The sequence below is a fragment of the Gymnogyps californianus genome, chromosome 5 (genome assembly GCF_018139145.2).
Source record: "Gymnogyps californianus isolate 813 chromosome 5, ASM1813914v2, whole genome shotgun sequence".
Lineage (NCBI taxonomy): Eukaryota > Metazoa > Chordata > Aves > Accipitriformes > Cathartidae > Gymnogyps > Gymnogyps californianus.
The window spans coordinates 20,730,488-20,754,940 of NC_059475.1; the positions used below are offsets into that span (position 1 = coordinate 20,730,488).

The 24,453-nt window shown below is 48.3% G+C and overlaps 1 protein-coding gene across 4 annotated transcripts in view; it reads left to right on the forward strand.

The window, feature by feature from the left end:
- The window catches only part of HRAS (HRas proto-oncogene, GTPase), a 42,669-nt gene that overhangs the window by 4,953 nt on the left and 13,263 nt on the right, over positions 1-24,453 (forward strand). The window contains exon 1 of one of the 4 annotated variants that reach the window (XM_050896996.1): positions 1,955-1,977. The exons of 1 other annotated variant lie outside the window; for it this stretch is intronic. The gene's annotated coding sequence lies outside the window, so the exon portion shown is untranslated. Of the gene's footprint in view, positions 1-1,954; positions 1,978-17,224; positions 17,270-21,372; positions 21,396-24,453 lie in introns of those variants that run through there. 2 more of the 4 variants (XM_050896995.1, XM_050896997.1) reach the window with 2 other exon arrangements.

Here is a 24,453-nt window from a genome sequence, read left to right on the forward strand (position 1 = left end):
TGAGGGGCACTCTGATAACGCAGAGGCAGCGGCAGCCCAGGTACTTGCACAATACAGTGCTGTGGGCCGAACTATAAGTGGATTTTTGCTTTTGCCTAGCTAAACCCATTACAGATCAGACTGCTCATATGTAAGTTAAATTCAAGAGCTGGTGAAGCTGAGTTTAGATGCGCGTGTGTGGGAGCGATAACTTGACAAATACAAAAAAGAGACATTGCTGCAATGTCTCTGAGAAGATGCCTGTACGTCTTCTGCTTGTTTAGCATCCTTGACAGAACAGCAGACATGAGGGAGAAGCTGTGGCCTGTAAAATGAAGAGGATGTCGTCCTCTTACTGGGAGGAGGAGAGGAGCGAGATCTAAAAAGCCAGGGAGTAGGTGTGAAATGAAGAATGCAGGTGTGCACAGCGGGGTCTGCTCTGGGCTGCCCTGTTCTTGCTGGGTAAGGCTCTGCAGGAAGAGAAGTGAGGAGGAGATCAGTGAAAAAAGTGTTGTGGAGGCTGCCGTTGTACAAGGTGGAGCGTCAGCTGTCCTGCCGGTCCAGGCTGAATCGGAGCATGGCCGGCCAGCAGCGGGAGTGCATGGGATCGTCACCTCTGAGAAAAGCAGATCAGTGAAAAATCTCCAAAGGAGAGTCTGGCTAGCAAGTGCTTGTGCCCCAGGCAAGTCGCGATCTTGTTTAGAGGCTTGCTGAGAAGTGAGCTCCATTCATCAGAGGTTTGTTGGGGTAACAGGCTGCCGTTCTGTAGGCTTGCTCCAGTATCAGTGTTGAGTCTGCTCTGATGCACCACGCTGTCTTCGGCAGTTCTGTGGCTTGCATCCAGCTCTGTTCAGCCTGCTCCAAACCATGTGTATAGAATAAGCTTGAATGTATGAAACTGGAGTCTGCAAATGATGCATTTCATCTCTTGTCCTACCCCAGCTAGCCACTGCAGCAGCCAGAGCGGTTGTCCTGGTGTGGCACTAGCTCTTGTATTTCTGTAGTGACTGTAGCATCAGTGCTCCTTCCCTGCAGCTGGCTTTGCTGGAGCAAGAATGAGATGTCAGGGAGCTTAATGTTATATGAGGGACTGGAATTCATCCTCCAGAAAAAGAAGGCTGGGCTTGAGAAACCAGGCTTTGGTTGGTATGATAAATAGATAAAACAGTAGTTGAGTATGATAAGTAAATAAAACATCACTGTTTCTTGGAGGTAAATATGGGACAGACCCCGGCTTGTGTGTGTGCTAATCCTGTAACTAACTTTTCCATTGTGTCCCCTTGGATCTGTGTCTGTTGATGCAAGGGCTCATTTTGGGTCCTGGCGTGTTAGGCTCCTGCTGTGAACAGCATGACTCCCTCCTTTTTAGCACGCAGACCCAGCAAACACTGGTGAAAGCAGGAGATACCTCCTGCCTGTGTACGTGTGTGTGCATGCACACCCCTTGGCTCCCCTGCTTGTGTGCGGAGGCTGAATATATAACCTTATAATATAACCTGGGTCATGCAGCGTTTCTCCCAATCTTGTTTCCCTGGCCTTTTCCTGATTTGCATGATATCATACGAGGCCAGCCAGCTTTTTCTGGAGGGCTTGTCCCATTTTCCACATGGGCAGCCTTGGGCAGGTGGTCTGCTCCCTGACCTGCTTTGACAGGCGTGTGCTGGCTTCTTGCTCTGCTGATGTGGGAGGGAGTATGAGGATAAGTGCTGGGGGGCTAGGCAGGGGGAGGATGTTGCTGTGCCAGTTGGTGGTGTGACCTCCCATCTGGCAGTCAGTGTAGCTGCTGATGGATGAGGAAGAACATGCAAGTCCCTGCTCCGCTTTCTGCCTCATCATTCTGCTGGGGGATGTGGTGGCTGTGAATTGAGTCAGTGAGGGTCAGATCTGCTCTCTCTGCTCCTAGGAGTGCGGATGTACATCCTCCATCCTGCTGTACTCAGTTGCAGCTGACAACTCTGTGGCTATTCTGGTGGCACCCATGAATTTCCGGACATCAAGGTATTCATTCTCAAAACACACACGTGCCAGACAGAAATGACCACCATGACCATGGTGAAGGTGGGAAACAGGCGTGTGAGAGTCAGACCTAGATCTGGAAAAGTGCTTCTGCTCCTGCTTTTCCACAGAAGCAAGGAGGCTGTGTGCTGGTGTGGCTCATAGTCACAGGGGCATGTGCAGGGTCTCACGGGCTCTGTGGCAGAGCAGGGAGGTGGTTGGATAAGAGTGGAAATCTCTTGGCTGATCCCTGTGCAAGATGCATCCAGTACAGTTGCTACAATTGTACCATGGTTCCTTGCGCAGAAGGGACGAAAGCCACAGTATTCATCCCAGAAAGCCACTGCAGAGGCAATATCAGGACATATTTCTGAGAGTGGCTGGCAAAGTCAACATAGACATGTCCGGTGCTAGATCAGTTCTGTGTTCCCATCCCTGCTGTACACCCACTATCGAAGGATCAGTGGCTAAAGATGTCAGGCACCTAATTAGAGATGTTTTCAAGTGTGAAAAGCATTGTCTTCTGAAAATACTGTCCCTTTATGTATCTCAGTTGGTCATTCAGAGACCGAAGTCATTCCACAAACTCTGGTAACGTTGACCAAGACTCAAGGAAAACCAGAAGACAGAGCTGTAGACTGTGCAGGGAGGTAGGGCTGTGCAGAGCGCAGCCTGGATCCGATGTGCAGTTGGTGATCTGCATGGGGCTGCTGAGCAGACACAGTGATAGAGACAATCAGTTGACACTGGACTGGGAGATCCACCAGCTGGCTGCCCTGTAAATGTTGCTGTTTCCCTGCCAACCATGCTGACTTGTGATAGGTGGCTGAGTATGGAGGGTGCTTTGGAGCACACAAGTTTTTTAAACCACTGACAGTGGTTATTTAGAGCTGCAGCAAAGTGCTTTTTGTGGGCATACCACTGCAGCTTAACTTTGGCCTCCAAGAGATTGGTTTGCTACCACCCCCGCCACAAACCACAGGATCTTAGGGCTGATCTAGGTGGAGTGTTGCCATAAGCCCACCTCAGTTGTCCTGCCATGGGGCTACAGACCATGTCAGCAGCCCTTCAGTGTGGGTCTAACAAGGCAGTGCCTCAGTGGGATGAGAGCAGTTCTCTCCCTATTTTGTAGCAGGCACAAGGAGGATACAAATAGGAGGAAAATGGCCTTTGTTGGTTGATTGCAGCAACTACTGTCATGATTTTCTTCTTGAGATCGTTTCCTATCTGCCATCCCAGGCAAGAATTTGGGCAGTTGTCCTGCAAGGAGGAAAGCTAGGACTTTCAGACCCTGAATAACATTTGCTTAATAATTAGTCATCTGATACCCACAACTACTGCACCTGATTATCAGGGGCCAGACAAGATATCCTCTGCTCCACATCCCTTCCATGATGAATGCATTAATCTGTACAGGTAAGACAGAATACTTCCTCCACATCAGTTTATACCTTTGCTGTTCCTCTTCTTCTGTGGGGTACGTCCCAAGCAGCCACCCTCTTCAACCTATAAAGTGTCCAGGCCTGGCTGCTCCTCGTATCTGCTAGAAAGTGAAAAACTGCACTCCAAGTGCCAAGTTCTGGCTGTGGAAAGTGAGTTAATCCATGAGTTTCTCTTTCTTCTTGCTCCTTCCCAGCGTTTTGCTGGTAGATACGATCACTCTTGATGCTCGTAGGTAACGTGTCCCTACCCCAAGTATCTACCAGTGCCTATAGCCACGACGGACACTGGGCAGGGAAAGGAGAGGTGTTATTACAACCTCTTGTTTTACAGCTGGGGAACTGAGGAATGGAAATCCATGTTAACAGGAGGAGCCTGGAGAAGAGTTGAGAACAGAAATTGTTGTCCTAGTCCTGTGCTTTGACTGCAAGATCAGCTTCCCCCTTCGTTTGGTAACTGATGAGTGTCAAAAGATTCAGCACCCAACTGTTGATGTGTTGCTGATCTGATTTTCTGATGAGTGAAATGCTTTCTCATCACAGTGAACCCTGAGAAGGTGGGATTTTGTTTCCTTTTATCATTTCAAGTAAGGTTGTCTTGTCTGTTGTTTTAATATTTTAGGTATCCAGTCTTAAAAGTGATGCGAGTGGAGGGCTGAAATAGCAGTCCTTTCCATGTAAGTCTTCCAGGCTGTAAGTGGGGCTTGTGTCTGCAGAAATGGGTAGATATCCTATGGTAAAACTGAGTGTCTTGGCTTGTTGTGGGTTGGAAAAACGGTAAGAAAATTTGGGCAACTGAAAAGAGATGTTGCAGCCCTCTGGATGGGGATTGATTTAAAAACCAGAGGGCTTTAGGATCTTGGTTTGTGTTGGCGGCAGATGATTGCAAAACGAGCCATCTCCCTTTTGGTCACCTGTGCCGAGGTACTTTTTGTGGAAAGATCCAAAAAACAAGATGCAGTTAATTGACCAAGTCTTTGAGGATAAAAAAACTTCCCGGGGGAAAAAAAAAAAGAAGGTAGATTTCTTCAAGAAGCAAAAAAACCCTTTACTCTTTCTCAAAGCAGTTTCCGAGTCACCTAATCTAATCTTTCCAGAACAATTCTCTGGTAGCCAGGACTCACATATTTTAAAAAACAGTGTAGAAAGTAATGTATTGTGACAGTTTAATTTGTTGCTGAAATACGGTCACCTCTGGGGTAATTCAGAGCAACTGTGGAGTGGATGACAAACCTGTTCAGGATGGGAGGTGAGTAAAGGGAGGCTGCTCAGATGAAACCGCTGATGGACGATGTCCATGCAGAAGTGTAATTCCTGGAATTCAGGTTCATCTTCTTCCTCCTTTGACTCCAATGGAGCTGTAGCCTGTTCACGTCTTCTGAATAGGACAGTTGTTGCTGAGTCCTTGCACATGTCCTTGCTGTGGCAGCAAGGGAGGTTTTGGTGCTGATTCTCCCAGGCAGGTGGTAGGGAAGAGCTTCTGGTACTGGCCAGCTTTAGAGATGAAATGAATGCAGAAGAAAAGGTGGAGGATTACAGCACATAAGGTACAGGTCCCTGTACCTTCTAGTCCCTGGTTGGGGACTTCTAAAGGCCAAGGGCAGCTTGCACCAATCCATGGGTGCAAGTTGAGCTGTGTAAAGCTGGCCTGCAATCTCTACCATTTTAAAGAGAAAACAAGACAATTGCAGGACGCTCTTGAGAAGGCAAAGGAAAGCCTGCCCAAGTTTTAGAGAAAGATGTACAATTTGAAAAGAAAGAGGTATGGAGTTGCTTCTGTAGCCCTGTTTAGTGTCCTCAAGAAGAGCATTGTCTGAAGTGTGCTCCGTGGGAAGCAGAGGGCTGGGCTTTTTCAGAGCATGCCACTAAGCACGTGGTTTTTGGCAAGCCCTGCAATTCCATTGCGACAGGGTTACAAGGTCTTGTTCAAATTCTGCTGAAGTTGGTTGAACTATGTTGACTGCAGTGACCATGGGCTGGCAGGCAGTACAGCATCTCTCAGGTCAGTTCAGGTTTTCATCTCCTTTATTTCAAAGTCTGCATCTAGAATGAATTTATTCAATTCACAGCTTTAAAGCAATTTCAGAATAAATCCCAGGGGAGAAGCAAAAGAAAAAAAAAAACCCACACCACCAACAAAACAGATCAAAATAATCAAACAGCTCATGCTATGGAACTGGGATGTGACTGGCAGCTGATGCGTAGAGGTGGACAACCACCAGTCACACTTTCTCAGCGTGGCTTGCTGCACTGGGGCAATGGGAGCAAGTACCTGTTGGGATTAGGACGGAAAGAGATAACGTTTAAAATCTGAGGCAGGAGCCTGCAAGCTTAGTGACAATTGTACACTGGGGTGGAAGGAACAGCTCTGCCACCAGTAAGTCACCCTTTCAGGGAGCTAATTTGAACTTCTTGTTTTCTCCTGAACCCTTCAGTTCAGTCCCACTGTGGGTAAATGTCGTGCAGTCTCTCCCATGCTTTCCTTTTCTTCCCTATTTGATTTGAGCGCCCTTTGTAACAACTTATTCCTCATTCATCCTGTTGTCAGGGAAATTATTCTGCCTGCAATCCCTGTCTGAGCTTAATTTTCTTATTTTCGGTAGCACGAGGGCTGATGGCTTCACAAATCTTAGAATAACTCCTCAATCTCTCCCCTGGCCAGCGTAGCAGCACGACAGCTCCATTTAATGTGTGCTGTCTGCTTTGGCTTCCTGCCCCTAGACTCATTATTTTGCATTTGTCTGCATCAAGTTCCAGTGTTGCCTGCCCTAAAGGATCGTATATCAGAAATCATGAAAAAGAGAAGAAACGTCAAGGTTGGTCTGTAAATCCCAAGTCTCTCCACTAGAAGAAATGTGCAGTCTGGGTGTTCTATCCTTTCCTCTCCCATGTCCTTGCCCCAGCCCTGCTGTGTATGTGCATCCCTCCCTACTTGTCCTGGTGCGTCTCTTGATGGGCATGAAGCGAGCCTTGCAAGCTCTCTGGGCAATGCCGTTCTCACGGCACAAAGCGTTTGGTGCCTGGGATGTTTCCCGTTCTTCTGCTGACACAAAGGCAGGTCGAGACCTGCAGCTCTGCCTTCTCTTCAGCCAGCCCCCAAAATGACTTGGATCCACTTGGAACATTGTTACAGGGAAAACATTGTGAAGTTTTCTTGGTGGTAGATACTTGAGGGCATGGGCCTCTCATCTTCCACTTGAAGTGTAGTGTTACCTTCAGGCCTTGGAGACTGGAAGTGCTTTCATGTTAGGTGCAGTGTGAGATAGTCCCCCTCTGAAAAGCTTACAAGCTAAGTGCAAGATGGGGAACATCAGGGTGTGCAATTCACCTGTCCAGATGTTGACATCTAACATCTCAGCTGCTTACCCTCAGCCCCCCTATATAGGCAGCGGAGGAAACGAGCACTTTCATCTCATCCTAATGCAGATAGATATCTGAAACAGGTCAGACAGATTGTGCTTGTCTCTTCTCATTGATGATAGAGAGGCTCTGGATGATGGGCTCTCATGGAGATGTCTGTGTTGTAGGTGAGATGAATCCCACCTTGACTAGCTACGTTGAGCAGACTGGGGTAGCACAAAAGAAGAGCAAGACAGTGTTGAATGTAGTCTGCCCTTGTCTTAGCTGCGTGCTGTCTCATTTGGTAAACCTATGCCTCTTCGTTTGCTCAAGACGCTACCCTTCATTTTGGTTCCTTGCTGGCCAAGAGCTGGAGGGATGTCATCCAGACAGCAACTGGAAGACAGAGTTAAACACCTCTCAGAGGTGCTCATAGCAAAGGTGCTAGGACAGAGCTCCAAGCCTGTCCCAGCTCTGGACCAAGGGGCATTTTAACCAAGTGAAGGCAGAAAGTGTAGGTAGGAATAGGGCAGTTTTGTCCCCATTTCATCCTTTCATACTGAGGCCAAGCAGCTGCTAGCATAGGTCAGGAGTTACTTGGGTACTTCTCAGGAGCTCCTGACCTCATGTGTGTGCTCGAACAGCAGTCCTGTTGTATTGCAGTGGGGAAAGACATGAGACCTCTAAATTTGGAGCTGAGACGAAGGCATGGGGACTTCAGATTGTGGATTAACAGATGATAGCAGGAGCCCTGTAGTGCCTCTACAAGGGCTGCACATCTGGGTGTTCCAGGCTTGGTGGGTAAACCCCTTTCTCTTAGGGGAAAAAGAGCTTTTTCTTAACACTATTAAATGCCATAATGGGGCTTTGGGGGTGACGGAGCCAGTTTCTGTAGTTTTGTATCCCACTTCATGGTTGCTCTGAAGACCCTGGCATGGTCTGCAGGGAGCAGGTTGGAGGAGACCCAGAGCTGTTCTTGAAAGAACTGGAAAAACAAAGCTGAGCTAACTGGAAGGAGTAAAGCCTAGTAGCCTGGGGAGTATTTTCTTGACTGGCTGACTTTCCCCTTTGATGGAAACACTTGTTCCATCATGCCTTTTGCTGGGGAAGAATTAGGCCGGTGGCAGAAATGTGATGCACCAGGCGTTTCGGGAGAGAAAACCTGTCTGCAGCAAGAGCATGCAGAGCTTGAACTCAGCCTTCGAGTCCCTGTGCTGGCAGCTGGTTGCAAGCCTTCTCCACAGGGGAGGATGCCGTGCCAGGCTCTTTGCCCTGTATCTCATGCCTGTGTAGTCAGCATTAAATCCTAGGACCTCGAAGAAAACCAGAGTCAGTTTTGTACTCCACTTTCTGTTTGTTTCTGAAACTCATGCTATAATTCCCATCAGTTCAGGCACCCATAAAATGGTGGTTAGCTCTGGAGAGTCTCTGTGTGCACTACAGTCGCTTCAAACTTTGCAATAGCAGGGGATTTATTAGTGGAAGAATTTCTGTCTGACCCTAGGTGGGAAGCACACATACCATGCTACAGAAAAAGGCAAAAAAATACCGTATATTCCATAATATAGTGTATTTTCCTCACTTCACAACGCATCTGATCTGTGCCTGCTCTCTTTCCTGGCTACACACGTCCGCCACAAGCTTTTCTACTTTCCAACTTGTGCTTCTAGGGGACAGAGAGGGCCGGGGAGAGCATATGAAAACCTTCAGGAGGCTTTTAATTCAGGAAGGAAGGTGTGTCAGGGCCTTGTAGTTAAGACCCAGAGCATACGTTTTGCTGTGATACTTTCCTTGTTGTCCTTCCCCTCTGATCTTTGGTACAATAAATAGCGTTTGTGTTTGAACAGCCCAGCAGAGAGGCATCTGGCACAGCATCAGGTTCTTGCATCTTCTCAGCATTTCTGCTGCACGTAGCCTCTTGCCTGGTCAACAAGTGCATCGTCAGTAGCACCAAACAGCAAGCGTTCACCCGCCCCTTTTGCCTGCTCACCCAGCGTAATTCCTTCTGTTACTCCTTCCACGTGGCAAAAAGAAGTCAGAAAGGGAGAGATGTTAACGCAGGGTTTTGGTTTGCAAAATGATACCTGCAGTGCCTTGCCATGCTCTGTTATTCACGTACAAAACCCTGAGCCTCATCTGCAGGGGTGGTATTGTGCTAGTACCGGCTTTTTGCTGCAATCAACCTGCTGCTGGTTGGATGCGCTCCGGAAAAACAGTGCTTTTTACTTATTAATTTTTGCCACTGACTGTACACTTGCTGCCTTGTCAACAGCAGATGGTTCATAGGTCTCTGGGAGATGTGCAGTGGCATCACTCGGCTGTTTGCTCTCCTGGTTGAACAAGCATGTGTATGGGTTTTTGAAAGCTGGTGGGAGAAACCAGGATCCATCAGTCTCTTTCACGCAGGTTTTGTAACTATATGACCTTCCTAACTAATTTCCCTAATTCCCTAGTAACATATGTGTAACTAAATCTAGGCAGACAAGGCTTTATCAAGCCTTAGGCATGGGAAATTGTGTAATAATATAAAGTTGCATATTGTGTCCAGGGCAGAGCTGACCTTGTTGCATCAAGAACTTCCTTAAGATTTTACCTTTAGGGTGGGAAGACGACTCCCATCGCAGGGAACCCCAGTTCCCTCCCGTACCCCACCAAAGGCTGCTTTGGTTTCTGATTCAGCTCTGCAAATACCATCTAGTGGCTTCAAACTGGATATGAAGTTGGCTGGTATTATTTCCCCTGTGAAGGCTAGAGCGAGGAAGAGAAAATTAAAGCAACTTGTCTTAGCCTGAGTCGGCATCGTGGAGTTGCGAGTGTGTCTCTGTAGAGCCTAGTGAAAGGTCCCTGCCGTATCTGGCTTGATATTTTGCTGGTTGCACAACTCGCGCATCCCATAGATGCAAATATTTTCCTGGGGTTGGCCCTGGTTGCCCAAGGAGGGTGTTTGTTCAGATTCTCATGCTTTGCAATTAATATAAGCTTCTCGATTCTGCGTGAGAGAAAGAAGGGGAAGTGGTGCTAGGTGGTTTTTTTCCCTCTCCCTGTTGTTGTTCCTCACCAGCTGGCTACTTTGAAACGAGCATGTTGTGGTTTCTTCCTTAAGAAGCAACGTGTCGCTGCAAATTCAGCTTCGGAGAGGTTGTGGGAGCTTTTGTCTGCTGGCGTTGTGGCTGCTGTGGGCAAGGCACAGACAATATGTAGCGCTGCGGGTACCCAGCCTGTGAGCTGGGTCTGGTTGAAGTGGATGCCAGCCCAGCCAAGCGGCATGGTGGTTCTTCCCTGGTGCATTCCCACGCTTGCTTGATGGCGGCTGGGAGATGCTAGACCTGCCTCACTCCTTTGTATCGTCGCCCAGATCGTGCAAGAGCAGCAAAGTTCACACCACGGGATGTTGTCAAAGGAATCTGAACCTGGTGCATTGCAAATAAGTATCTTTTCTCCACCTCGTGCAGCTAAGGCAGTGTTATCTCTAGAGCGCTGTATGAAGTGTGCTTGTCACAGCTGTGCCAGGCACTGACACAGCTCATGGAGATACTCATGCACGTTCTCTCCTGAGGTACTGGATGAAAATTGGCTCCTTTAGAGGGTAAATTCCCTCCATTTTAGTACAGGTTCAAAAAAAGGTATCTAGTTTAGACCTGGAGAGCACACTTCATCTTCAGGTACAGCGGCAAAACTTTGAGTAAACCTTATGAAGTCTGTGGTTCATCGTGTTTTCCAGAGTACTCTCTGAACTTGCTTTTTTTTTTTTGTGCTCTTCAAGAGCCGCGATTCCTTTGGTGATGTAGAATAACAGAAGCATTTGCTTAAAGTGGCATGGAGGAGTTGTCACCCTGTGAAACTCAACCTGGCCCACTGGCTGTGTGTTTCACAGTGATCTTGGCCAATCACATCGGTGTCTTCTTCAGACCTTGCAGCCATGTGGAAGTCTCTTGGGGGGGAAAAAAGGCTAAGTACATGAATTTTTGTATCTGATCGGGGTTTTGACTGTTAGTTTAAGTCAGATTTCCTGTTTGAATTGACATAGTATGTCCTGAGTTTGATCAAAAATATGTGGAAGGGCAAATGAAGCCTGTGGAATGGCAGCCACCACTTGGAACAGCTTCTTTATGGTAGATCTCCATTTGGGTAAGAAATACTAACTTCAAATACACTTTTCTTCAATGCAGGTCTTACACCCTTTCTGTCCTATCTTAAGTGTGCAGGTGAAAGGCAAAAATCGTTAATGAGGTGATAAAATATTTGTGATTAGTAGGGGTTTGGGTCCAGATCCTAGACCCTAATCAGCCTCTGATGGAGGGAATTAATTTAGAACGAGACAGCCTTTACCCCAAGTTTTTAAGGATGGATTGTGAGGGTAAGTTGACAAATTCCAGCTTTCAGAGTTCAATGCTTTCCTTGCTGTTCAAGTATGAATTTTCCTCTTGTATACTCACTCTCTACAAAACACTGCAGCATCTCTTTTTGCTTAAGTAGTGTTTCAGGTTGAAGTTGGCTGGTTTGACATGCAAGCTGGTGGTTTTCCATGGGCTTTTTCTGTTTTTAAAAAAAACTTTTTGCAAACATTTGATTCATTTTTTTTAAATTCCATTTTATTTTTTCAGTTGAAGTTCCTGTGTGGGAACAATGAGAGCTATGTAGGAACCATACCCACTACACCATGCCGTGCCCTTGAAGGTTCATTGTAGGGACACACACGGTCTTCAGGGAGTTGCTTTCTGAAAACAAGAGGATTTTAAGGGGGAAATCAAGCAGCAGTTTATTTCCACTTAGGTATGAATGACATCCAAGAGTGAGAAACTGCTGTGCGTGCCTTGGGAGCCCTGAGAAACAGCACTGGTGAGCTCTGCTGTCAGATGAAGCAGGGAGGCTTTATCAGCACATCACCCCTTTCCAAAAATCTCACTGGTGGCTTGTTGCTGCACCAGGCTCCTGTGAAAGCACACGATCATGTTTGAGATCTCAATACTGGCAAGACTGTAAAAATTCAGAGTTAAAGTTTAATCTCTGAATTTATTCTTCCAAGAAAGGAGAATTTTGTCCTACCAAGCATTTGAGGAGAAATGGACCCATAAAGTAGAGCCCCTGACTGCAGATACTTCGGTGGTTCTCTGCTCCCTTTAAGAAAAAAAAAAAAACAACCCACCAAAACTCTGAAAGAGCTGCTTATTCAGAAGTGAAGACTTTCTGTGGTTGTTCCTAGTGACTGTTTCCTCAGGGGGATCATTTCCATATCTTATGAGTAATTTCTGAGTCCAACTCAAAGCTTACAAGACAGATCGTGTCGTGACAAGAGCTAGGAAGTTTGCATCATCTGATTAGGCTGGATCATCTTTAACAGTGCCGGTTCATGTCACCTGTCTGTTTTCTTGCTTTTTCCTAACCACTGGGGGGAACTAAAAAAACCCCACAGCCTTGTGACATTTAGCATTACTCAAACACTCTTGCAGTCCTGAATGGTCAGCAAAGGCACCATGGACAAATTTTGTGGGTGTGGGTGAGCAGAATTGGAGAGGAACCCCAGACCACGCATAGGACCAGGCTCCTACCATTTGAACAGCAACTTTATAGCTGTTACATTTCATATTTATAGTAGCTGACCAAAAAAAGCCTGAATGTGTGAAAAGGGATGCAGCCACTAGTCTGAGCAAGCATGCAGACTGTTATCTTTTGGTGCACATCCCATCTCTGTCCCACCAGCCCTGCCTGGAGCCCCTTTAGTGGTATTTGCCATAGCCCGAGAGATAGTTGTATGAAGTTTTTGGTGCCTTGAGGTCCAGTTTTCAACCTCCTTTCCAGAAAGCATGGATTACGTATCAGAGCGTCAGTTCTTGTGTCTTTGCTGGTGTCTGCAAGGGCAGATGCTGAACACAGTGGTAACCAATAGAATAAAAGGTCAGGACTGGTTTGCTGGGGGCTGATGGCAAAGGGTGATAGCATGAAATGCTCCCAGCAATTGGTGATTTGCAGAGTGATGTAGGTCATGGAACAGACCTACCCCCCAATCTAATAGCATATAGAAAATATAATAAATTTTACTTACAATAATAAAATTTTATATTTTAAACCAAAGCCAAAGAACCATGAGTCAGCTTGATCTTTGCTGCAGCAGTTCCTCCACTGTGGTCCCCAGGCATCGTCTAACAGATGCCTGCACCTCCACTAGGATGGATGAACCCAGAGACTGCTATATAACATGTGCAGGCTTATTTTTGTCACCCCACTTGCAGAAACTCCTTAGGGAGGCTCTGCGTGTCCTTAGGAGCCTGTGGTGGGGGAAAGGAGGGGATGCTTTGTGGCTCTTAGCAGAGGGTCCTGGGAAGACACTCAGCTGCTGATCCCAGGAGCAAGGTCTCTGTGCCAGCACCCACCAGCACCATGTGCAATTCCTCATGGCAGCCAGATCTCCACGGAGGAGGAGACAACTCAGTCACCTCCTTCCTTCTGCTTTATCATTGCTGACTTTTATAGCTGCTCTGTAGGCACTCTCTGTGCCTCCCTGGCTGAATGAAGGTGTATTTTTAACCCTTCCTTTCCCAGAAAATGTCAGTCTACCTTGCTACTGTCTCAAGATGCTGAGAGGGATAAGTGCTCCAAGTGGGCTAAGGTTGAAAATTAAAATAGACCAAGTGAAGTCCTCAACCAGTGTTGACTGTCTTGGCTTTAGTGGCTTCACTGCAGGGACACTACTTTTTACCCTTTCCTTAAGGTGATCCTTTGAGGTCAGATCTCAGTTTTGGGATTCATGCATTTGGTTCTGACTCCTCAGCTTGGGCTGTCCTCTCCCTTCCTTTCGGAAACTAAAAAATCTTACACCTTGTCCATACTATACATGTGCAGTGACTTAGGGCTGTCAGGAGAAGTCAGCTTTGAAGTTCTAAGTTTGCCTTTTGTGGTTATGTTTTTTTCAGGCCAAATACAGAACTGTTTGCACGAGTGTTATAAAGTCCAAGAATAAATCCAATGAATGCTGCTGTGTTTCTTTTTTAAATGTCTCTGCAATGTGTGCTTCCCCAGCATTGCAGAGTTGTGCTTGGGCAGCAGGATCAGAAAGTCTGAGAGGCTAGTGGAAGATGGTTGGACACCAGGAAAGAAAATGGGAAGCGGTATATACAAGCCTGGTAAAAAGAAGTGATGTTTATAGCTTGGGGACCTCATTGCTGCAAGGTGTTAGGGAAGTCAGTGGCTTCAGAAGATAAAAATTTGAGTGTTGTATGGCAGCAGGGACAACCAGAGTTAAAAAGAAAGAAATTCTACGAAGTGGAAACTTTGGTGTAGGAGCCCCCTTTTCTGTTTGCAGATCATCTGGCAGGATGAGACCCTGCTCTGGGACCAAAGATGGTTTCCACTGGAAAGAGTAAAAGAAGGTTTTGGGCTATGTGAGAATCCCCTACAACATCTTTCATGCCCGGCCGTCACTTACACTGCCCTAATGAAGTTACATTACAGTAATTACAGTGCATTACAGTTCAAAGTTCAAAAGTCTCTTTTTTTCTCCCCCCCCAAATGTGCCTGACCTTTTCTTGCTGCTGCATGGGGTTTGCCTGGGGAGTTTGCTGTGCAGGGATTGACCTGTGATGGAGGTGCATTGCCATGCCTGACAAAAGGATGCTTCATCTAGAAGGGCACCTGCAGGCTCATGTTGCCGTGTTTTACTTTCCCCAAGCTGTGACTCTTCCAGCTCATGCTGCAGATGTTTTGGGCTGTACTTTGCATGGTTTCTTTCTTTGTGTACTCTCAGGAGAAACCAGGTGCTGAAGAACAGGGTGAAATCCTGTCTGTGGGTGTTGTAAGCACCAGCTGTGTCTGATCGCCAGGTACCTGCTAGAGTGGTACCAACTGTGGGCAGGTGCTGGTCTCTGGTTGACTTCTCCTAAAGACATTCTTTCTCTAAAGACTTTAAGGTTTTATTCTTTCTGTTTGCAGTTGGGAGCTCGTGTCCAAGCTCCCTTGCATCTTTTTGTCCATTCACTTCATGAACACTCTGACTCTCTTTTCCTCAGTGAGTTATCATCCCTCAAGCTTAGGGCATGGCGTGCTTCCTAGCCGTACCTCTTTCAAACAAGCAAGTCTGGTTAACATGACCGGAGGGAGCACTTGCCAGTGCTGTCATGATGGTCCAAGTGAGGATCAGAGCCCTGTGTTGCCCTTTTCTCCCATCAATTGTTGATCTGTGTAGAGGAACACCTAAGTTGAGTCAAAGAGGTAAGGGCAGGGTCTCCAGAGCTTGATGGCAACATCAAGTGCAGTGCCAAGGCCAGGTCTGGATCTACTCATTGCCTCTACCAGGGACGTCCTGAGGGACTGGGGATCAGTTGACGGATTTCAAGAAGATGTAGGTACACCTAACCTTTAGGCATTATCAGAGGGACCTCAACTGCTCTGCTGCTCTCAGAGGCTTTGCTTATTTGTTAATCAGCTTGTCAGGCTTCAGTGCTGAGGTGGAGCCACATCTCACACAGGCTTGGTGTCTCACTTTTCGGTGGTTTCTTTTCAACCCTAGTGTGCCTGTGGATGCTGGCTGCGAGCCCACCCAAATCCTGCATGTTGTTGTTGGTGTGGGCTCCCAAGGAAGCTCTGGAAGGAAACCCCCCTGCTTCTGCTGATTGTGCAGGTCTGCCAGCAGATGCTGGAGGCTGCAACAGAGGTGATGGAGTAGGCATTGTGCTCCTGAACCCTGCATAACCAACTGCAGCCATTGATGAGAAGCACAGTCTTGTGGCAAAAGCTCGAATGTGGGGGAGCAGAAATCCCCAGCTTTACCGTAAGTTTCCTGTGTGACTGTCAGCAAGTCACTTAATTGCTGTGGGTTCCTTGTTGCAGGGTGGAGTTACTATTTCCTTGATCTGCTATGCTGTGTGTTCCCAGGGGGTGGGATATATGAACCCACGTGGAGGCTACTTGGAGTTGAAGGAGCATGTCCTCTGCATCCATGCTGTGACGCTTGCAAGACAGGCAGGATGAGTCCCTGTGCAGTGTCCCTTTGTTGCTCCAGAGCCAAAAGAGGGAGATTCCTCCCTTTTCAGTATGGAGACCTGTAATCTGTACATGTTCAGTCTTATTTGCAGCAGGTCTGTGCTGTGACAGTGATGCATCCAAATAACCCACGCACAGCAACATTGCTTGGATTTTTTTTAAAATCCAGACTGCTGCAGAGGGAGGGGGCATGAGCATCACATTAACAAGTCTATTTGTGGCTGAGATTTACCATGAGCAGCAAAGTGAGGTCTGGGTAATCCAGGACCCAAACTTAACAAAGTCTACTGATCCAGACTTAAATCTTGTGCCTTAACCTTTGGACCTCTCTGTTTCTGTCCGTGTTCTGTGATGCTTGCTCAGCATTGCACACATAATGCATTGCTTGGCTCTGCCTGGCTTCAGACCTGGTCATGACAAGTTCGTTTGCCTTGGCTGTTCAAGGGCTGGATTTGAAGGTCTTCTCCAGACGTATCTGCCAGCCATGCTCAGTGTCCCCATCCCTCTAGGTTGCAGCTGGCTGGTGCTGCAGCTGCCGGGTCCATAAATCAGCAGCGTGCCCCTGAATATCTGCTGCATAATGCTTGATGCATATTCATGCTTGCGACAGCATTGCGTCACCCTGCTAATAACATGTCCCAGTGGGAAGGAGAGCAGGGACGGGATCCCAGCAGCAGGTGCCTGCTCGCTTCCTTTTATCTCCTCTCCCTGCTGCCCCCTTGTCACTGGCTCCCTAAGATGCCCCATCAGTTGCTTTTCTAATGCATTTTCCCCAGCTCCTTCTCCCGGATTTGCTAAAGCAAGCCCTGCAGATTTGCTTTTTGCTGTGGTGCCTTTTTTCCCTTTGTCCCTGGGTGTGTGCCTGCAAAGGCGCTGCAAGGGCTAAATGAATGCAGAAGGATGATCGTTATATTTGATCACGTAAATTAAATGGCTTACTAGTAAAAGAGACACTCTGGAAGTATCTGATTTTGGCTGTTTGGGGTCACTCAAGCTGTTCCTTTGAGCTCTGTCTTTGAATGAACTGTATGAGCAGCTTTTTATTGGTGTCCCATTGGGAATGGAAACACAAGAAGGAAACTCAGTCTTCTTCCCTCATCCCAAGATGGACTGTACCTCACCCACAACTAGCCTGTGGAGATGACACTGTTGCGCCTGTGCTGCTCTACCCTCTGTCTTGAAAAATGAGCAGAAAAAAAGATGCTGTACCACTCTTCCCTGGAAAAGATAAAACTTTGGAGGATATGATTAGCGGCCTGTGATATACCACATGTGAGAGAGGATGGATAGGGGTTGACTCTGCTTTTCCCCTTTCAGTACAAGATCCTAGGTGCTGTCCAGGGAAGCTGGGAGAGACAAGTTGGGTACTAACCAAAGTGTACCCCAATATATGCCTGTCTGAGTCCAACCAGCCGGAGCTGGCTGTTCGTGCAGAGAGGGATTCCTCTCACTCCTCTGTTTCTTCTCCTTCTAGGGGGACTTGAGCCATCCCCAGACAAGAGGACCTTATTTCTCTGCGGGGGTGGTTAGCCATCCAGAGGGTGAGTGCCGCATGGGCAGGAGCAGACGGGGCTCCTGCTGTCCCAAGATACTAATTTGTCTGCTTTTCTGCTGCTGGCCAACAGCTTCCACCTCTTTCCACCCGATCTCAATGCCGCTGGCTCGCTGTCTGGACCTTTCTGCTGCAGGAGCTGTAGTGTGATAGGACATGTGCTGCGTGCACTCTTTCATACCTGGAGACCGGAGCTCACCAATACTCTTGTAATATTATTTTGCTCCAAAACCTGGCCTTTTAAAAAGTCTCTTATCCATTAAATGTTAAAAGAAAAATTTTAAAAAACTAAAAGCATTATCAAAACAATTCTTGAAACTTCTCAGCTGCAAATACCCTGTTTCCTTATCCATTTATTTGCTGTAAAAATACATATGTGTTAGGATTTAAAGTAAGCAGGAAGTGGAACAGCCAGACCTATTTCCATTGCAAATTCTTCTCAGTGAAAATGGCTTGGATGCAATTCCTGAAACCAGCTTCCTAATTTTTCCCTGTCAGCGGTTGCTTGGGAGGAACAGGGAAGGATGGGGAGGGAGAGGAGAACGGAAATCTCATAGGGGGAATGCATTTCTTGACTATGGGGTACCTTTTTTTTGGCCTGATACGCATTGGTGGTGCTCACGTTAGGACTGGCCCTTTTCTTAAGTGATGTACAAGGCCACCTTATACCAGTGGCTTCCCCCTTTCTTGTAGCCAGGCGTCAAGTGGGGAAAACAGCAGTGGTGCTCAGCCTGCCCCTCTGCTCCCAGCCCTACCTGCATCTCCCGTTGCTTATTTGTGCATCAGAGCATCCGTGCCTCTGCTGGCCGCCTGCGCCCTTGACCCAGTTGTGATTTCATTAGGATAATTGGAGAGCAGGGTGCCTCTTACAGCACTCCGGGCTTTCCTGCTTGAGGTACCCTGCCTCCCCAACCATCTCTGCCAAGGGAATCTGGGCTCGGGGGCTGCTGCCAGCTCTGACAGCCCAACACAAAGACCCATCAGGAGACCAGCGGCTTTGCCATCCAGAACCTCTACTGGGGGCTTTTTGTCTCACATGAAGACCCCAGATGGGAAGTCACGTTGCCTGAATTTAGTTCTCAGCTTTACCACCCATTGATGACTTTGGGCCAGTCCCTTGGCTTGTCTGCATCCCCTTGCCTGTCCGTACAATGAGGAGGGTGGTGTTTCTGTTTGTGCATGGCCACCACCCCCAGCTCTAGCACTGGGTGCTCCATCTCTTGCAGCTCGGTGGTGAGATCTGAATTTGTCCCTCCTTATGCTGTTGCAGCAGAGAGCCAGGTGGCTGTGACCTGCCGTAGTGTGATGGCAGGACCAGTGAGTCCTGGGAGAGGCTGTACCTTTCCCCAGCAGCTTGCCTGCGGCTGCCCCTTTCATCACCAAGAGGACCAGGCAGAAAACATCAGGTACCTTGGGAAACCAGCCTGGAGAGAGCACCTCTTGTAATCCCACGCCATTACTGGGCAGCATTTGCCCCAAAGCCTGATGTTCTCTGTCCCTGTTAATAGCTGGAATTACAGAGATCCACTTACACAGGTGCTACGTGCTCATCTCGTCCAAGTTTCTACTTCATTGCGCATTATATCTTGTGGGAAAATGAATACAATTTGGTACCGAGTCTAGCAGGTCAAGAGATTGCTCAGAGCCTGGGTTTGTGGTTGCCTACCACACATTTTAGCAGTTACAGTTATTATCATCTATAACGTGGGTCGTCTTTTCAACTTTCCTGGGTACCTGTCCATCTCTTCATATGCTCAAGGTACATCACGCTGCCTTTCACCCATCCCATTTATGTTTATAGATGGGATTTTAATGCAAAGGAAGGTTAAAAGGTACCTCTTCTCTTAAGTGCCGCCTTGGCCTCTCCATTGCACAGAGTATGTTCCTCATTTGTTTTTCTGAAAAAGGCTGGGAGGCCTGGGAGAAGTCTCTTTTCCAGGGTGAGGTGGAGAGCTGCCAGCCCAGGCGGGGAAGCGTCTGCCTCTGAACCACCTGCTCGGCCCTGGGAGGCTGGAGGGGAGATGAAAGCGGAGGAGCCCTGGCAGTTTGCAGTCTTCTGCTTCTCGGCAGTGAGAGCTTTTCCTCCCCCACACCACTTTCCCACATGCGTTGGCAGAGTCAACACTAGGTCCTAAGTCCTGACTGCAAGATAAGAGCTCAGTTTTTATTTAATTGTCCCCTGTTGTCCCAGCCTGCTTTGCGGTGTGTTCATGCTTTTATGCATCCACCTTTACCAGGCTTTCAGACAAAACTCCAGTCTCCTCTTCCTTACGCAGGCTACTCTTGCTCATCTAGAGTCTCAAACAGCACTTAAGTGTTAGATCATAAATCACGGGCATAATTTAAAAACTGTCTTTGATTTCTTCAAATTGCTGGCCCTGCCAGATGCAGACAACTGGTGTTTTCAGCTAGTGACTTGAGTGCTAGCCCAGGTGGTCTCTCCCATCTGCTTGTGATTTTTTTTTTTTAAGGGTCTGTGTTCAGCAGTGGGGTGGGACATATCATTTGTTTGCCTGTTTCCTTCAGACCTTTCCATGGACTTGCAGCAAGTAACCTGCAGAGCAGCACGCTTTCTCTTTGTGGAAGTTAGCTTGGAAGATTGGTTCTTCTGCAGAGACAATGCTGGGACGGGTTCCTTGCTTTCAGGGAGAAGGGTAGAGTGGTGATGGTGGGAGGTGAAGATCCCACCATGATTCGCAAGTATGTCCCAGCACCTGCCAGAGTTTCCTGATGGCATGCTGCTCCCCATGCCATGTTCATGATGCTGGAGACACGGGCATGAGCAGTCCTGGTTTATAAGCTCCTGAGATAAGGGGCCTGCTAATCTTTCTTTGGAGTATAGTAATTTTGATGGCCTGTATTGGCTGGGGGGCAATTCCTTCATCCAGAGGGAAAGCTCTTGGGTAGCTCGTTTGTTCTTTGGGTTTATTGTGTTACTGACTTGTGTAGGTTGTTTGCTGTTTTGGGTGGTTTAGGCATAGCTGCCTACCAGTTGTTTTTCTTAGAGTAAGCTGGCAACAAAGAACTTTCTTAAGAATTTGTTATTTGAGAGGGAAAGCAAGAACAGCGTAGCCGGACCCGCTTACTGCTAACAGCCGGTGATTGCACAGCTTTGTCTTTTACTCAATTATCAGACAGCTGAAGCAGGAACCAGGAAACAGAAAACAGGCAGCAGCTTTGGTGAGGATGGTACTATCTTGTTTTCCTTTGTCCTTCCATCTCTCCTGGAGAGGGAAGATGAGCAGGGACTTCCCAAGCCCCTTGTGCTTGGGTAGTCTCTGGCAGAGGGGTTGTGTTGCCAGAGGTGCTTCAACTGGAAACTGTGCAAGGGCTGGGCCCGGTGCAAGGACCTGTCCATGCCTGTTCAAGACCTTGTGCAAAGCTATGGCTTGCACCTTGCTGCAGGGGCATGTTTATGGCTGCTGTGGAGAGGCGATCTCTCTCTTCCAGACCTGCCTGTGCCTCAAACCTGCCCGCAGCTTTCTGCTATTCTTCCTCACAGGTTTCTCCTTGAACGTGTGCCTGTGTTTTGAGCCTCCTACATGATGTCATTCCTTACCCCTTTTCATTTTTCTTCTGGAGCAATATTTTTGTGCTCAGTCTCTTGGGACAGGCTGCCTCTTCCTTCAGATCTTGAAGAGCTTGCAGAGGATAGAAGAAGCCATTCTGTTCCTCTTAGGCTTTTTTCTTTTTTTCTCTAATAGAAGACATTTATTATCTCCAAGTCGTTTCTCCAAAGCAGGGCCACTATTTGCAACTTTTATTCCATCTTTGGCATCTCTCTTTTTTCATCTGTGGGCTGCATTGTCTGAGTTTGCGGGTAAGCAGCCAGCAAGCCAACAACAAGCACATTGGGTTAGATTTGCAGCCCACTTGTTAATTTAAAAAGCAACAAGTAAATTAAAATGAAGCATTGGATAGGCTGTGCTTCGTAACAGAGCATGAGCTTGCCAGCCGTGTTTCCCTAATCTTTTTCAGGCTGGGCAGGCCACAGAGAACATCAGCATTTTGACCCGTGAGTGAAAACGAAAGGTGGCATTTCATGCTGCTGGAGAGGTTCCTTCAGTCCTTCAAGAGGCTGTATTTTGGCGGAGCCTGGACAGTGAGGCAGCAAGGTTTGCCTTGTCAATGTTCTAAAATCACCGAGTAGGATTCCTGACTTGTGGGTGTGGTGGACTGCCGGTAAAAGGCGTTGTTCTCCTAGAGGACTGCAGACCACTTCTGCCCGCGGGGCATCTCTGCCGAAGGGAAATAAACTCAAACGCTGCAGCATTTGTGGTCTAAGGATTCCTTGGTTCCTGTGGACAGAGCTTTTGGAGGAAAGGGTGCCCAATCTGAGACGTGTCCAAAGAGATTTGCAGAGGTGTAACTGACTTCTGATGCCTTTAAATGCAGAGACTCCCAATGGACAGGTAGAGGGTAAATGTTCAGTAATGAACAGCTGTAAAACTTCTGTTGTGGCTGGCCCAGTACAGCAGTGCTGTGCAAAAATCTCTCTTGCCTTGTTTAGTTGGCTTGGTATCCATCCTGGGGGAGAAACAAAGCGACAGGAGGAAAGGGAAGACACAGAGAAAGCTCCTTCAGTGATCCTGTTGGAAGGGTGTCAGAGCCTCCCTCATGGTGAATGCGTTGGAAACCCACTGCAAATCCCTTTTGCTTGACACCTGAGCTTTTCTTGGAACTGTGGTGGTGTGATGGGACGTACTGATGGGGCCAAACCCCTTGAGTTCCTCACCTCTGCTTCTGCTGAGTGAGTTTCTGGAGGTTTCACAATCAGGTCCCCCAGATCACCCCTCCCTCTGCAAATGAAGCTCTGTGCTGGAGAAGAGGGACTGTGAAGAACATCAGGTTGTTCTTTGCAGGACACAGCTGGATCTCTGGGTAGCACCTGTAACCTTGATGCCTACACCTGCTTTAGGTCTTAGCCCCGCGAAAGTTTGTGCCAAGCATCTCGGTCCTCGCTTCTGTGGGCAAAGCCTCTGTGCTGCCCAGCATGCACAGACAGGGGAGAAGATAAGGAGATGTGCCTTCTGCCCTGACCTACACCTTCATCCCCTCCCTGCAAGACAAAGGTAGGATGCTGGTGCCCACCAGGGCTGGGCGCTTGCTTTCTCGGCTTCCTGCACAAGGCTGGCAGATGTCTTGTTTGCTGGAGCTGTGTGGTTCCGGCTACCAGGCTGGGAGCAGCTGTTGCTGCCAGGCGGAAGCACTCGGCGAGGCTTTCCTAGACAGCTTTGAACGGGAGCCAGGAGCCCTCTCGCTACAGGAGAAAATCCACGAGGTCAGGAAATACAGCAGCGGCAGCTCCGGCTCCACGCTGGGGTTGTTGGCTTGGCACACGGATCCCAGCCCTCCTCTTCCTGGATGGTGCTCCTGAACAGCTCGCTGTCTGGCTCAGCTAGTTGTTTGACAGCCCTGTGTGGCTTTTGGGGGGTGCAACAGTTGAGTATTGCAGAGGTGATAAATTTGGACAGGCAGGGAAAACACCAGACGGCGACCTGGGTCAGGCTTTCAGATCTTGCAGAGCTTGCAGAGGATGGAAGAAGTGCTGTTCCTGCTCAGCGTGGGACTGGGAGGCTGTGCTTTCATGTTTCCCTCTGTTATTTTGTGGTCAGCTCTGTCTGGGCTCTACGTTAGCTGCTGAGAAATAGAAACCCTTGTTTATCCTCCTCTGGAAATCCTCACATCAGGAGAAGCTTTCACAACAACCAACAGGCTGTAAACCTCCGTCCAGTGTGTCCTCAGACTGAGCATGAAAACTCGGGGTGTCTGTTACCATCTCTCCAGCAGGAGCCCCACTCTCTCTTCCCCGCCTCTGTTTTTTAGGAGAGCCAGAAACATTGTCTTTGGGATGGCTGTTCCTTCAACCAGCCCATGCAGTGGTGGTGATGTTCGTGTGGTGTGGAGGAACAGCCACCCCTGTGTCAAAACCTGTGTGTGCATCAATGGGTAGCCTTGCTCTTCCCATGTTCAGGAGCAAAGAGTGTGATAGAGAGCTATGAGATGGTGTTGGTAAGGTCAACTTAGGGATAAGACCAGCTGCCCAACTCTGTAACAAAGTTTGGCTGTATGGAAATCCCTGCTTTCCCCGCAGCCTTTGGCCAGGCTCCCTCTCCTGTGGCATTTGCATGTGCTCTGGTGAGTGGTTGGGTCTGCATGCTCCCTGTGAAGAGCTTGCATCGTGGAAGGAGCTCGTCTGAACATTGATTTTAGCACACATTAATTCAGGCAGCTCTCACGCCCAGAGCTGTCCATCATTCCCCACACTCTTGCTCTACATTAGGACACGTTTTGCAGTGATAGTATGAAACAGTCGAGTGGGCTGGACTCACCATCCTCTGCAAGCTGCAGAAACTGTCCTGCAATTGCCGGGGCAAGGATGGTGTGCAGAGCACTGAAGATTTAGCTGAGGTGCCGGCACCTTCTAGATATGGTGTGAGTGAGCAAACACCAATGTTGCAGAGTTCTTATATGTAAATTGTCCGTGTGCTGGCCGTGAGTGGTGGGGAGCAATAGCTTTTTTGCCCCCCTCGTTTCCCCCACCTCTTGGGTGGGTGTGGAGCAGGAGACGTGGGTCTGTGTTTCTCTGGAGGAGACAGAGCTCAAAGCTCTGGGCTGGGGTGGTGATGTGCAGGGCTTGCTGGTGTGTGGTTGCCCCTCTGCTGTGCAGCAGAGCTCAGCAGCTCAGCTGGGGTCTGGAGCTGGGGAAGACCCGTAAACTGCTGTGGGTGACTGCCTTGGTCCCCACCTCCTGCTGCATTGTGGGACTGTGTGGGCTGGGGGTCTTCTGAAGGGATAGGCCAAGCAATGCCTTCCACTGGGGTGGTCTCGAGGGAGGACCCCCTCCTCAAGGACTCATGTCTTCTCCTCCCCATATTCAATCTAGGCTTTTCTCACTGCCTTAGCAAGTCCCATAGACCTGGTCGGTTGTGCAGTTCCCCTTGAACATCATCGCGGCAGCTGCTGCATCATCTGCACCAGATGCAGAGCAAGGTCCATCGTAGCCACTGTAGGCCTTTATTTGCAGCTGCCATGTGTTTTGCTAGGGGTTGCAGATCTCCCTGCTCTGTATGAAAGATGGGAGCTGGTTGCAGAGTTTCTTCAGACCCTCAAGACCCCTCTGTGTTCAGCTGTGAAGCTGTTCTGCTGCAGGAGCGGTCCCCTCCTGGCCAG